Here is a 15,801-nt window from a genome sequence, read left to right on the forward strand (position 1 = left end):
TGGCTATTGTCTGAGACCAATTGGGTATGGCCTTTTATTGTAGGTACTGGTTAGTTTAGGGCGTCTCTGCACATCCTTGTAATACTGCTTCCCATCAATTGGAAGCCCTTTCAACCATTTGTAACTTAACTTGCATCTGGGACACATCCGTTGTATGACAGCTGCCTCTGAAGAGTCATCATCCAGTACCTTCTCACTAAAGTCCTCCCTTTGGTCTGCAAAGCCCTGCCCATTCGCTGGTGAACTTCTAGAATCTTTCTTGATAATAGTCTGGCTGGCAATATGCATCTGCACATTAACCTCATCCAATTCCTTCAAAGATAAGTTCTAGAAGTCTGGCACAATAACATTGGTTGTAACTTCTCCAATTTCTGGGAATGGATTAGTGTCAATCCCCATAGCTTTCTCAGCTTTAGCTGGGAATTTTAAACTTCCCCTTCGAATCCGTTCTTGGATCCTGTCCCGAAAAACAATACAATTTTTAGTCAAGTGAGACCAAGAATTGTGCCATTTACAATACATTTTTCCTTTAAGTTCTTATGGAGAAGGAATTTTAACTCCTTTTGGTAACTTTAAGAAATTCGTTGTAAGCAAATGATCGAAAATGTCATCTGCCTTTGTTAAATCGAAAGAGTATTTTCTATGAAGGTCTTTCTTTTTAAACTGTTAGTCTATTGTAGTGTCTTTACGAATTAACGCCTCACAGATCACAGGCTCTTTCCCTACGATCTCTGCTGCATCAATCTCATAATTAGGATCTCTATAATAAGTCTTGTACAATGCATTACTTCGATCTTGTTCTTCCTCAAGTAATGATTCATATCTAGACACCTTATAGGTTAATTCCACTAAGTCTCGAAACTCAGTTGAGTCAAACTTCTTTCGAAGCCTAAACTCTAAACCATTTTGAGCCAATCTCACAAATTCAAGCTCTAGTAGAATGACCATACACTTGTTTCGTGCTCTTTTGAATCTGGCTATAAATTAAGTAGCCTTTTCATCAGGCCTTTGACTCAACCTTGCCAAGTCTGCCATAGAGACCTCTGGCTCTGTTTGGAAGAATTAGGCATGAAATGCCTCCTCTATTTGGTACCATGTTTGGATGGAGCTAGGTGTAAGGTTAATATACCATGCAAAAACTGCCCCAGTTAGAGATTTTGGAAAAAGTCTTAACTTCATGTAATCATTATTGATCAATTCACCACATTAGGCTCCGAACCTAGCAATGTGTTCTACTGTTGACTAGTTTCCATTCCCATAAAAGAGAGCAAAGTCTGGTATTCTAAACTGTAACAACCCCAACCTCTGATTAACGTTAATCTGTACTTAATTATGTCTAATGGTAATTTAGGAAGGACTTGGGATTAATTTACATGTGTATTGCATTATTTTTATGTTTCTATCTGTTTGCGATAAAATGACCTGTTCATGTCTTTGACTTTAAACTGCGAATTGAAAGCCTTATCGGTGATCGATTCAGAAATTGATTTGTGTTTTATACTAGTAAGAATATATGTGATTTTATGGTAGGTTTAATTAAAATTTGATTTGGTTTGATTAAATTAGATTAAATAACATTAAATTACATTAGTTAAGTTTATTACCAAATTGCCATTGAGTGGCCCATTACCTAAGGCAACCTTGAGATTGATTCATACATTTGTTGCATCTTTTCATCATCCATTGAGAGACCAAACCGTGGGAGAGAGTAGGGGATAGGGAAAAACTTAGTTTCAACAAGATTTTGCTTGGAAATTAGAAGACTTGTAGAAGAATTGCATAATTGAGCCTCCATACTTGGAATTGAAGACCCAAGGTAGGAAAATCATCTTTTTGATTGTGAATTTAAGTTATACCTTGCATGGTCCATGGTAAAATTGAAGATTAAAGTCAAGAATTGGTTTAAATGTTGAATTGAGTAGTAATTCATGCATGCATGTGCACATTATTGAGTTTTGAAGATGTTTTCATGAATTCCCCACACGCATGTCCGGGTTATAGTCCATGAATTCACCATGTTTTGAGCTCAAATCTTACATTTGGTCATGTTTTAGAGCATTAGATTTCTAATGAACACTTGCATGTTAAGTTCTTGCATTATTCTTGAAGCTTCTTTGGATTTGGTGTTCAATTGTCTCACCTTTGGGCTTGATTTTACAAATGATCGTCAAAACATATTATATTGTTGGTTTTCAAGTGTTTTCCAGAAAATTGGCCCAAAAGGTTGAGTTTTGGTGTGTTGAATTCTTGGTTTGAGCTTTGAAGGCAAATCTGGAAATTCCAGATTTTGGCTTCCTCGCTCGAGTGAAGGATTCCACGCTCGAGCGACCACTTTTTATTCAGAGCTTCGCTCGAGTGAAGGAGTGCTGGCTCGAGCGTAGATTGCAAGCTCTCAGGTTTTTGGTGCACGCAGATGCACGCTCGAACGAAGAGACCTACGCTCGAGCGAAGAGCTGTGTCTCACGCTCGAGCGAGCATCGAGCGGGGATTTTCAACAACCAGTACTTTTGCATTTTTACAGACCGCTCGAGCGACCCCTCTGTTTTGGTAAGCTCGCTCGAGCGAAGAAAGCCCGTTTTCAACAAGTTTTGAAAAATGTTTTCCAAGTCATTTTTGCATTCTCATTCTATCCTAGGCATTCCTAGGTCATGTTTAAGACTCCATAGTGAGGATTAAGGGTTAGAAACACATTAAGAGCCAACGAAGAAAATTATGTACGATTAGATTGTGTGTTTCAAGTGTGTGCCTGTTATGTGTTATGTAGGTCACGTGCCGCGTACTGTTTGACTAATTTGCTCCGTTTGTCTATTTCAAGGCCAACTGTGTGTAATAACTTAGTAAAGTTATGTTCAACTGTATCTGTTTTCTGTCTGATAAAATAAGATCTATTTTCCGAAATGATATGTTATGTATAATGAATGATTGTTCAATTTCTGGTAAGTATTCGTGACATCCTTAGCATCATGTGATATATGTTGGCTGTTACCCGGTATCGAAGGTTCCTTTATGGAACTTAATCTGTCTGCACTCTGTTACCCGTACCGGAGGCTCCCTCACCAGGGCTCAGCGTATCTATTCTTTGTTACCCGGATCCGGAGGTTTCTTTATGGAACTAGTTATTCGTAACCCTCACGTATCTGTATCTGTTCTGTATCTGCTCTGTTAATGCTAATGGATGTATCACGTAAATGTAAGCATGACTCATGATTTCTGTATATGATCTGGGCAAACTATGAATTTGATACAAAACTGAATTATGATTTCTGAATCTGTACAAACTCATTCATTACAACCCCTTTACTCTGTTATTGTTTACTGGGCCTTCGCTCACAGTTTATATTATGTATGTAGGTGAGCCGGCATGTAACTAGGGCCAGAGTTGACGGCCTCCAGTTCTGTTTTTTTCAGCCAATCGTTGTGCTTCCCAAGGAGGTTCCGATCACAGTATAGTTGCATGGCTGTTTTTGTACTTATGCTAGTCTTTGTGACTGTTTGTAAAGTCAGATCTTGGAAAGTACGCTTCTGTAGATATTTGTAAATATTGGTGTCCTTTGACTGGCATGCTTATGTATATATATAAGTTTTGAAATCTTCTGTCCCATGTACATTATCACAACTCATTGGACCTTGTCTATTTTGTATAATTGCTTCCGCAGCCCCTTATTTTGTACTTATCTGTTAAGAGGCTTTCGGTAATCCACGAATTACTGGCCGGTTACGATACTAAACCTACAGGGGCGGGCTTGGGTCGTGACTCTCTTCGGTATTCATGCACCCTATCCACCTTCTGGATATGACTTTCGTAGACACCCCTTTTTTGACCGTCCTCAAGCCTTAGATGTCATCGCTCGTACACTCGATGATTGTGTGTTTATGTTCGTTTTGAATGCCTGAAGTCCTCGGCGGAGCGCTTTGTCTTTGAGTCTCTAAACCTTATTCTTTCTATGCCTTGTTTTGGACCAAAACTTGGTGTCTGGACCTCTTGGTGACCTGTCGGCCACCAACCAAGGCTGTCAGTCATGGCATGTTTCTGTCAGCCATAGGTGTGGCCGTTCAGCCACTAGTGGTGGCCGGTCGGCTATCAGTGGTGGCCGACAGCCACCAGTGCCTTTTTCTAGATATTTATTGACAGTTGTGCCAGCTGTTGCACACTGAGCTGCATCTCCATACACGTGTATGGTGAGAAGTTTCTAAACTCAATGGGTGATTTTTCTATATATAGAGGGGTTCCTTCCCAATTTTGGAGGGTTAGAAAAATTAGAGCAAAAATATCTCTTTCTCTCTCTCTCTCTAGAATTCTCTCTCTCTCTTGATATTTTGTACACATTTGCTCACAAGTCCTTAGCTTTTACATATCAACCCTTAACCAAATACTCTCACCTTTGGGTTGAGATTACTTGGAGTCCTGTTTGAGCTCTAGAAAGAGGTTTGAGCTTGGATTATTGGTTATTTTGTGCTTTGCTTCAAAGGTATAGGACTTACCTTATTTATACTTGTTTTGTATTTTTATTTTGCCATCTTTTCCAATTGTTTTTGGGCTAATTTTGAACTGTCAAAAACTCTATTTTTGTGACTTAAAATCATTGGTTTAAGGTCTCTTTGAGTTAGGGGGTGGTCCACCCTTCTTGCTTCTTTGTTTATTAAGCTTTTGTACAATTTTTTATCACTTTCAAATCAACCTTTTTGGGCCATTTGATTCAACAAATGTGCGTTTTAAGGCCACTTTGTTGTGGCAAAATCATGTTTTAAGCCCATTATGTTTAGTGGTAAAGCCGCAAACTTTAAGCCCACTAAAGGAGGCAAAATTCAAACCATTTTCGCAAACAAACATGAGTAGAGTTGTTCCAATTCTTGCAATTTTAGTCTATACTTGCTTGTGTGCATGACATAGTAATGTTAGGTAATAAACCGGAACAAGAGCACATAATGTTGATAAAAATCATATGATGATTAGTAGATGCTGATCTTTAATCGAGCGAGCGAGAGTGCTCAAATGATAACCTTTCCCTCTCGTACCTAAGTTCCCGATCCGAGGTAACTTTGGTGATGACGGACACGTGATCTTTGGCGCTAAATTTCCCCAAAACAAAAAATATTTAGGTGGCAACTCTGTATCTGGAAAAGCAATCCAATTTTGGCATTATTTGATTGAAAATTGATTTTCCAAAAAGGTTTGTCGGATTTGGATTCTTTGGTGTTTATCAATTTCGCATTACACTTGTGAGATTAGATTCAAAACCGCGGGAGTCCGAATTGTGAGGCCTTTTTTTCAAATCCTTTCCGAAAGGCGGGGCGTGAGAAAAATGCGAGTCGACAGCTTCCTATACACAGGAGTTTGAACCCCCCGAGCCATAGGTTCACACATTTCTCTGACAATATCAACAATTTGGTCCTTAGGAACCATATTTTGTGCTTGTTATACTACCACTAGAGGAACAAACATAGGGTTTGGTGGAATCCCATGTGTTTGATGTCCTCTTGGTCCATAGGGAGGCACATTTGGGACTAGCTATCCCTGTGGTACTTGCTACTGTTAAGGGTATGGCTGACCCCTCTGAACCTGTCCTGTAAAAGGTGTTACAATAGGAGAACAGGTGTTGTTTCTCTCCCCGATACAAGAAACCCTTCTAACCCCCCGGGTGTGAATTCGAACAGAGGATTAATGACCCCTCTTGTGCCAGGTATGGTTTCGAACATGGGATTTGGAAACATTCGCATACCATTTTCTTGTGTTGGTCCAGATCCACCAATTTTTATGGCTTTGCTGTTAGGTATTGATACATTTTGAGGCCTCAAAAGAGGCTCATACCACAACTGAGGTACAGGCGATGGTCTTTCATAATTTTGATTACTAGTCTGACCATTAGTATGTCCATTACTTTGCATAGGTTGCTTATCTCTAACCAATTTTTGCTGAGGAACATTTAAATTTTCCTCCATATATATACCTTGTGTTAGTTGGTTGATGGGAATTTATTCGATCTATAAAAGATGTTGCCCATCTTTCCATTGTGTTCATTAACTGCTGTCCCATGGTATCTACCAAGCCTCCCCATGGATTCATTGTCTGGGTAGATGGAATAGTGGATGGTCCAATTCCATGGTCTCGTCCAATATGTAGTGCATGCTCTGAAGTGCTAGTCTGTTTGACCATACGTTCTGATAGGATAGGTACTTCCACAGGATGTGTTATCACATTATCCTCTGGATTAGGTATTTCTACCTCTCCCTCCACACTTTCTTCTAAGCGTTTATTTTCTCCTTGTCTCCTACGTCTAGCCATTTCAATTAGTCCCACTGGGCGTGCCAAAAATATATGTTGGTTTTTTGGCTTTCAAAGGTTAGTATTGTAATTTTAAACATGCCAACAAGGATCAATCAATCCTTACAGAAGATTAATTGCCAACCAATTACCAGATGATTGTGTTTTAATTCTTTCAGCCTCAATGAAGAGGATTTTTACTGGTGGCTTGTTTAGGAAAATTTAGTAAATAACAATTAAGTAAAGAATAATTGCAGAATTTTCATTAAGTAAAATGAAAGACTTACAATGATCTGACCCAGCCTCGTAGAGGTTTACAGCAACAAACTATTTGAAACTACTCCTATGAATGAAGTGCAATACGAGAATTTGAAGTACAGAAATGTAAAAAACTGTAAAAACTGGAAAGAAAAATAAAGTAGATAAAACTGATTTTTTGGTTTGAGTTTGGATCCTCCTTTTTTGGGCCTTCTCTACTATTTATACTTCTCAATGATAACCATCGAAGTGGGCTCCTAACCGTCGAAATGTCCCTCCATGATCGCTCAATAGGCTCTCTCACAGTTAGTCCCACTACGCCATGTTTGCAGTTAGGCTTCCCACATGATTTTGAATTTGAACCTTGTGAGCAACCGTTAAGCCACATCACCTTATATCCCTTGATCATTCCAGTGCTACGCAGACCCATTATTACCAATATGAGTTAACACATGTCTGACTATGATTGGCACTTTATATTACCTTCCCAAATTGCCTTTTTCATGCCGCGTGTTGAATTGTGATTGGCTTATACAAATTATACAGCCAACAGAATTACAGAACATAATCAGTGTGTTTAGTTTGAGTTTTCTTAATTAAGTTTTTTAAAAAGTGAGTATTTTATTTTTTGATTTTTTTTTATTTTTAGTGAATATTTTTAAAATTTTAAGCATTTTTTTACCTTTTTAAATGCATTTTACTTAGATGTGTCTAAAAAATAAAATATTTGTGAAAAACTATTTTAAAAAATTAATAAATACACAAAAATACGAAAAACAAGAAAGTAGAATAATTTTCAAGAAAGTTGAATTTTCATAATTTTTTTTTATATTTTTGGTATTTAGTGAATTGTTTAAAGATTTTTTTCACAAAAATTATACTTTCTAAGTATATTTATGTTAGGTTGTCTAAAAATTAAAAAAAAAAGTTGTTTAAAATATTAAAAAAAATTAGTAAAAATAAAAAAAATATATGAAAAATAAGAAAGTAAAATTTTTTAAAAAATATTTTTAAAAAACTCAAATCAAGTAAAGTGAATAATTTTAATTTATTTAATTTTTCATGATAACTTGGGTTTCTCAGTGGAATGGAATAACATACTGGCAAAAGAAAGGAAAGCCTTATTCTCAACTCTCAAATGATTTGGAAAGTCCTATAGACTAATGCACTTACATATTTTTTTACTTTTCTCTATTATTAATATTGAAGATATAAAAGTATTTATCAGCGGGCCGGGACAGGTTGTGTCAAGTGGGTTAGAAACCTTAATCCCAAGCCTAATCTAAAACTTTTATAAAAAAAGTCAACAAATTTTTTTTTGCTTAGCCGGACTAAAATATCAATTACATACTCTTAAAAATTAAGAGTAATGTTAGAGATCTCAAATATTCTACTAAAAATTTTACCAAATGTCTCACATAGGTGTGGGACCCACACAATGTGGCTTCCATGTGGATCCCACACCCATGTGAGACATTTGATAAAATTTTTGGTAGAATTTTTGGGACCTCTACCATTTTTGAAAAATCAAATTCAAGTTGAACGGGCGGCGAGCCGATGCCTAGCCCTAATTCCGATGCATACATTGTTTTCATTTCAGAGTTGTCTAAGTCCTGTTTATTTTGGATGATAAAGGAGGGGGATTGGAATTAAGATGGAGGTGATGTTATGTTTGTTTTTTAAGATAGAGAGGGGATTCATAATCTCTTCCGGATTAGGATGGAGACTTAAGACTTGGTATTAAAAAATAGTCCGCAAAACTATTTTTTTATTTTTTACATATTGGGTATTTTTTTTTTAATATTAATGTTTAATTTTTTATATTTTTTGTTAAGTAAAAATCATAATTTTATTTGTTTTATTTTTTACATGTTGGGCATTTTTTTTAACATTAATGTTTAATGTTTTTGTATTTTTTTATTTATTTTATTATTTTATATTTATTTTATATAAAAATAATTTAACAATCTCTACACCAACAATTATCATCAAAATAAATACACTAACAATTCCCTCATTACGAATCATTTTCATTCTATTTTTGAAAACAAATCAAGCTAAAAGATTTCTAGTTAAGAGCCAGTCTAATGAATTCTAAGAATGGATATAAAAGATATTTTTTTTTTTTGGTCAGTGATGGTGATTGTACATGAGCACGACTAAGGGCTCGTTTGACGAGTGATTTTTTTAGGCAAAAAGATAAAAAGTTAAATATTCTCATTTCTCTTTATTTTTTAGACATTTTTTTATAAAAAATCAAAAATTTATCTTAAATATATTAGTTTTTTTTACATCATATTTTAGTCAAAAAATCAAGAAGTTACTAAAAAAGTCTGTTCCTAAACGGGGCCTAAATGATTGTAGGGCGAATTACATTAAAGATCCCTATAGTTTAGAGCTTGTGTCACTTTGATCCCTGACTTTTCAATTATGACACATTTGATCTTGAATTTGAATCTTGTTCCAAATAAGGACAATTGAATATACCATTACTCAATTTCAAGAGCAAAGTTGTCAGTTTGATAAAATATAAACTAATTTGACAAACATAAATGTCAAAAAATATTTTTAAATTTTTAAAAATTATTTCTACCAACCAATGATAAAATTATATAAAATTGATAAATCTATTACACATTAATTTATTTTTTTACCAAATTAATTTTTATTATATGTTTAGATGATGATCATGTAATGGGTGATTATTTTTATTTTCATTAAATTAGTTACTATTTTTTCAAAGTCAAATATGGTGACAACTTTAATATCATTATTAAACTAATCTATTAAATCAAAAAATTTAAAACTAAAAACATTTCATATATTAAAATATATCGATTACACATTAAAAGTCTAACAACCACCCATTACAAGATCATCATCCAAACACATAATGAAAATTAATTTGGTAAAAAGAATAAATAAATGTGTAAAAAATTTATCAATTTTACATAATTTTATTTTTGGTAGGTAGAAATAATTTTTAAAAATTCAAAAAAAAAAATTTGACATTTATTTTTGTCAAATTAGTTTATATTTTATCAAATTGACGACTTTGTCCTTGAAATTGAGCAATGATATCTTTAATTGTCCTTATATAAAATGAGATTCAAAATTCAAAATCAAATGTGTCGTAATTGGGGACTGTTAGTGTAATTTGCCCATCATTGTAAATGACTCCTACTTCTGTCATTTTTTTTGTTATAATTTTATATTAACATTAATTACAAATTTATCCCTATTCTTACAGTTCCAAACTTTAATCCTAACCCACTCCCAACCCAGACCCAACTTAAGGGTTAGCCCATGCTTTAGGTCACAAATGTTACAAGGCACCAAATTTTCAAAAATTATAATTAAGGTTTATATAATTTTATCATTCTTTGATTAAAAAAAAAAAAGGCTCTACCTTATTAAAAAAGAAGGCCTAAAATTGTTATTTTAAATGAGTAATATTATATAAATATTTTTTTTTACTAGTTTCTTTTACTAAACTGAAATAAATCTCTAATATAAGTAACTAACAAATTGTACAACCGTTTCTTATTCTTTGATATGACATTTTGTTATAAATGATGAGAAATTTGATGATGAAACAATACAAATTTTCAAGAATTTTTAGAATAAATTGAAGTATTAAACTATGTAAAAAGTGTCATAACCTGCTCCCCGTACCTAAGAATTAAGCAGCGTGATGGCCAGTAATTGAAATTACTTCCGGCCAATTCTTGAACAAATTAATAAACGCGAGCGGAAATAATATTTAAGTGAAGGTACCAAAATAATCATCGGAGCTACTACTTAATTAAATTGTCAGAGCTGAACTTATGTCTACAAAGTGCTTTGTGTCTACCCCACGCGCTAGCCCTAACATGTCACCTGAAAGTAGTAAACAACTATAAGCATATGGCAGAGAGAAATATTATACTAAGAGTATAAGAGTATAAAATTCACCATGAATAATTATTGGCTAAATAAAGCTTGATATTAAATACAGAATATATAATACAAAAATCATTTAACATATAATACAAAATAATCATAACTATGGTACAGAACAGATGTATAGACTCAAGAGGTAACTCGTACGAATTCTAGAGGTGGCTCTCACAATAGTATGGCACTTAGCTCCATACAACACTTTATTCCACACCAGAAATCAAAGTGTCAGTGGATCCATGACAGATAGAGTGTCACAAAGTGACTAATCAGAAAGCCAATGGTTATTTAAGTTCCCCAAGACATGAGACTTCCGTGGTGATACTTATAAAATAATTACTCAAAACATATTTTAATAAACAATTATATTCATAGGTTTTTCTTGTTATATAAAATAAGATTCATAAATAAATAACATAATTAAAAATACTAATATAATATATAAAACATAATTTACGTAAAATAAATTATAATAACTTAAAATATAAAATAATTCACCTTAATATTGACTCTTACTATTTTGTTCTTATTTTTACTACCCTTCACGGCTGTTCCTTTGCTGTATTTTTTCTATTTCCTTCGTCTCATTCACTTACGGCCCACCCATCCTTTTAAACACACAATCTGGGGGGTTTGCATTAATGGCCCAAATTGATGAATCACGCACCCTTAACCTGGAGAACCCAGATTGCTGTGTTTAATTAGTCCAGCGCGCACACACACGCCAGATTTGTTATTATTACTATTAGATTTGTTATCGGATTTATTGCAAGATTTGTTTTACTTATTTTATTCTTAGTATTATTTATTTCTTATGATTATTTATTTGTTTAACTTGTGATGTCATTTTATTTTGATTTAATTCTTAAAATAATTATATATCTTTTTTTTTTGATAATATATAATTCATAACTTAATTACACCTTATCTCATATACCCATAATATTTAATATTTTATTTTACTCTTACGAAATATTTAATTAAATATTTAGAGTTTTTCTCATTTATAATTCAATAATACTAAAATTAAATTTAAGGAACAATTAAATTTTCGGATTGTTACAATCTTCTCCCTTTTTAAAAATTTCGTCCTCGAAATTTGTCATATGTGTAAGTTATCCGCTGCGCATTCTGATAAATATATATTTGATGATTAATCTGATAGAAAATATTATCTCAAAAAAAAATTACCAAAAATAACTCACTATTTATTTGTCAAAAATTATTTTGGGCCAAAAAAAGAAAAATAATTGGTGACTTTTAAAACTTTTCATTAGTTTTGTTTCTGAAAATAAAAAATAAAAATAAAATAAGAACACAATTAAACAAGCGACTGGAAATGAAATGATAGAGTTATATGCAAGAGTTGAAGGAATTTGAGACGGACTTCCATTTCTTTTATCTGTGAATCTTCCATTGATAGAAAATAGTTTCAAAATTAGTAGCTTTAAAATTTGAACCCACTTGTAAAAAGTCGAAATATATATATATATATTTTTTTTGAATACTGAACTGAAAATTATATGTATTTAATTATATTATAATTTTGGTAGGTGCTTGAGCCCGACACCCTTTATATCTTTTCTTTCTTTTGCTATAACAAATAAAAATTATATCTGATATCCTTCACAAATTATGCACCAAAAAAAATAAAAAAAATAATAATAATATGTATAAAATCATATAAAATTATAATATAATTAAATCGACTAACAAAATATAATATTTAGGTACTAATTACCCGCTATCCTACTTCTTAAATGTGTGTGTGTCCTATGCTCCAATGTTATTTTATTTATTTATTTATTTTGAATACTGAACTGAAAATTATATATATTTAATTATATTATAATTTTGGTAGGTGCTTGAGCCCGACACCCTTTATATATTTCTTTCTTTTGCTATAACAAATAAAAATTATATCTAATATCCTTCACAAATTATGCACACACAAAAAAAAAAATAATATGTATAAAATCATATAAAATTATAATATAATTAAATCGACTAACAAAATATAATATTTAGGTATTAATTACCCGCTATCCTACTTCTTAAATGTGTGTGTCCTATGCTCCAATGATATTTTTTTATTATTATTTTTTTTTATAAATCATTGATCTGATACCACTTGTCACGACCTGCTCCCTGTACCCAAAGGTTAAGCATCGTGATGGCCAGTAATTAAAGTTACCTCCGGAAAATTCTTGAACAAATTAATAAACGCGAGCAGAAATAATATTTAAGTGAATGTACCAAAATAACCATCGGAGTTTCTATTTAATTAAATTGTCAGAGCTGAACTTATGTCTGCAAAGTGTTTTGTGCCTACCCAACACGCTAACCCTGACATGTCACCTGAAAGTGGTAAACAACTATAAACCCATAGCAGAATGAGAAATATTATACTAAAAGTATAAGGACATATATTCACTATGAATAATTATTGGCTAAACAGAACTTGATATTAAAATACAGAATATATAATACGGAAATCATTTAACATATAATACAAAATAATCATAACTATGGTACAGAACGGAATAGAACAGATGTATGGACTCAAGAGGTGGCTCGTACGAATTCTAGAGGTGACTCCAATAATAGTGTAACACTTAGCTCCGTACAGCACTTTACTCTACATCAAAAATCAAAGTGTCAGTGGATACGGCTCAGGCAATCCAATGGATCATCTGAGGCTATTTTCAGATATTCTATGCTCGATGGGCTTGACCAGACTCCAGAAACTATCTCTCTTCGATCAGACCCTCTTTTTGGGCCTTGATTTTGTGAATTGACCTTTAATTCATGATGTTATGCAAATTTAGATACGTTTTCCCAAGTTTTTTTAAGCTCAAATTATATGTTTTGAAGTTAAATTCTTTTTTTTATTCTTTCTAAATATTTAATTTGTGCCTTGGCTGGTTGAGAATTTCAACGTGCCTTTTATTTATTTATTTATTTTTAAGATCGGAATGTGCCTTTCACGAGGATGAACAATTACACTCGTGAGCTGCAAAATGTTTTCTAGCAAGTATGTGGTAAGTTCAAGCCCAGCTTGATTCCTAGAAAACTCAACTATTTTTTTTTTTTTTTTTTTTTTGTCCTTGAGAATCTAATAAATGCACCCTTTTTGTGAGATACAATTCTCAAGAATTTTATGTGGAGTGAGTGTGAAAAGGGTTTTTGTGCAGTAAATTCTAGGCAAAATCTCAACAAATTCTTAATCAATTATTCAGTAAATTTTTATTAAATTCTCAGTAAATTACTTAATAAATAGAGTGTTATAAAGTGACTAATCAGAGGGTCAATAATTATTTAAGTCCTCCAAGACATGAGACCTCTGTGGTGATACTTATAAAATAATTACTCAAAACACATTTTAATAAACAGTTATATCCATGAGTTTTCCTTATTATGGTGCTGTTTGGGAAGCTGCCAACGAGGCTATTATAGCCTCATTTGATAAATAAGCCAAAAAGTGGCACTGTTCACAGTTTTAAAAAAAAAAATAGGCACTGCGCTGGACAGTGTAGGCTGTCACAGCCGGAAAATGATACATCAATGGGAAAATTACCATTTTGCCCCTTTATATCAATTTAAAAAATAAAAAGTTAGGGACAAATTTGTCATTTTAAATTTAAACATCATTTCAACACACTTTCCAATACAAGAACCCAACTAAAAATTCATCTCATCTTCCCAAACACAAAACTAAAATAGCCTACTAAAATAGTCAAAAAGCCAAATAGCCTACTAAAATAGCCACTTCCCAAACGAGGCCTATATAAAATAAGGTTCATAAATAAATAATATAATTAAAAATGTTAATATAATATATAAAACATAATTTACGTAAAATAAATTATGATAACTCAAAATATACAAGATATAATATACCTCACCTTTATATTGACCCTTACTATTTTATTCTTATTTTTACTTCCCTCTCACGACTGTTCCTTTACTCTCCTTTTTCACTCCTATTTCCTTCGTCCCATTTCACTTACAGCCCACCCATCCTTTTATCCGCAACTTGGGGGGTTTGCATTAATGGCCCACCCACCCTAAACCTAAAAAACCTAGATGGCTGTGTTTAATTAGTCCAGCGCGCGCACACTTAGATTTATTATTATTACTATTAGATTTGTTATCAGATTTATTATAGGATTTGTTTTTTTTATTTTATTCTTAATATTATTTGTTTCTTATGAGTATTTATTTGTTTAACTTGTGATGTCCTTTTTTTTAGTTCAATTCTTAAAACAATTATATATCATTTTTTTTAATAATATATAATTCTTAATTTAATTACACTTTATCTCATATACTTATAATTTTTAAAATTTTATTTTACTCTTACGGAATATTTAATTAAACATTTAGAGTTTTTTTCATTTATAATTCAATAATACCAAAATTAAATTTAAGGAACAACTTAAATTTTCGGGTTGTTATAAAAAAAAAATTTAGTCATTGCTAGTTGCATGTATTGTTAACAAAATGACATAAAAGAGATTAAGGTCTCGTTTGGGAACCTACTATTTTAGTAATTTTTTGATTTTTTGACTAAAATATGAGATAAAAAAAATTAATATGTTTGGAATGACTTTTCAATTTTTTACGAAAAGATGTGCAAAAGAGATTTTTTTTAAAAATTTTTTGGCATAGGTTATAAACTTTTTGATTTTTTTATTAACTTTTTTTATTTTTAGACTAAAATAAATACATGGCAAATGAGACCTAAATGAATAAACTATATTAATTCAAAAAATATATCAACTAAACTTGATATGATAATTTAATTGATAATTACGTATGTCAACATCTTAAAAAAATAATTTTTAAATAATACTTTTATAATAACATTAAAAAATTATAAAAAACTTCATTTTAATTTATTGTTTTATGCCTTAATTTGTCTTGAGCCGGCTTTGCCCACCCTTACTCCAGCTGGTAAAAGTTTTTTTTATTTTTTCCAATTCTTTGTACTCTAGAATGGTTTAAAAAAATCAATTTTTGTTAAAAAACACTAAGGACAAAAAACAAGAACAAAAAACAAGGCCCATTCGGTTTATTCAAAATTTAACTCTATTATCAAGACTAATCAAATTCATTTCTATTCCCAAGGCCAATCAAATTTATTTCTATTACCATGTTGAAGTATACCGTACATCATACTTTCAAGTTAATTAATTTTTTTTTAATGAAACTTTTTAAATAAATTATTTATAAATTTATAACATAAGTGATATGTTAGTAAAAATTTAAAATAAAATAAATTTATATTTGAATTAATAAAAAATATATTTGAAAATAGTGAAAATAATACGTTATACGTT

The sequence above is a fragment of the Camellia sinensis genome, chromosome 4 (assembly GCF_055761805.1).
Source record: "Camellia sinensis isolate YWXY chromosome 4, ASM5576180v1, whole genome shotgun sequence".
Classification (NCBI taxonomy): Eukaryota; Viridiplantae; Streptophyta; class Magnoliopsida; order Ericales; family Theaceae; genus Camellia; species Camellia sinensis.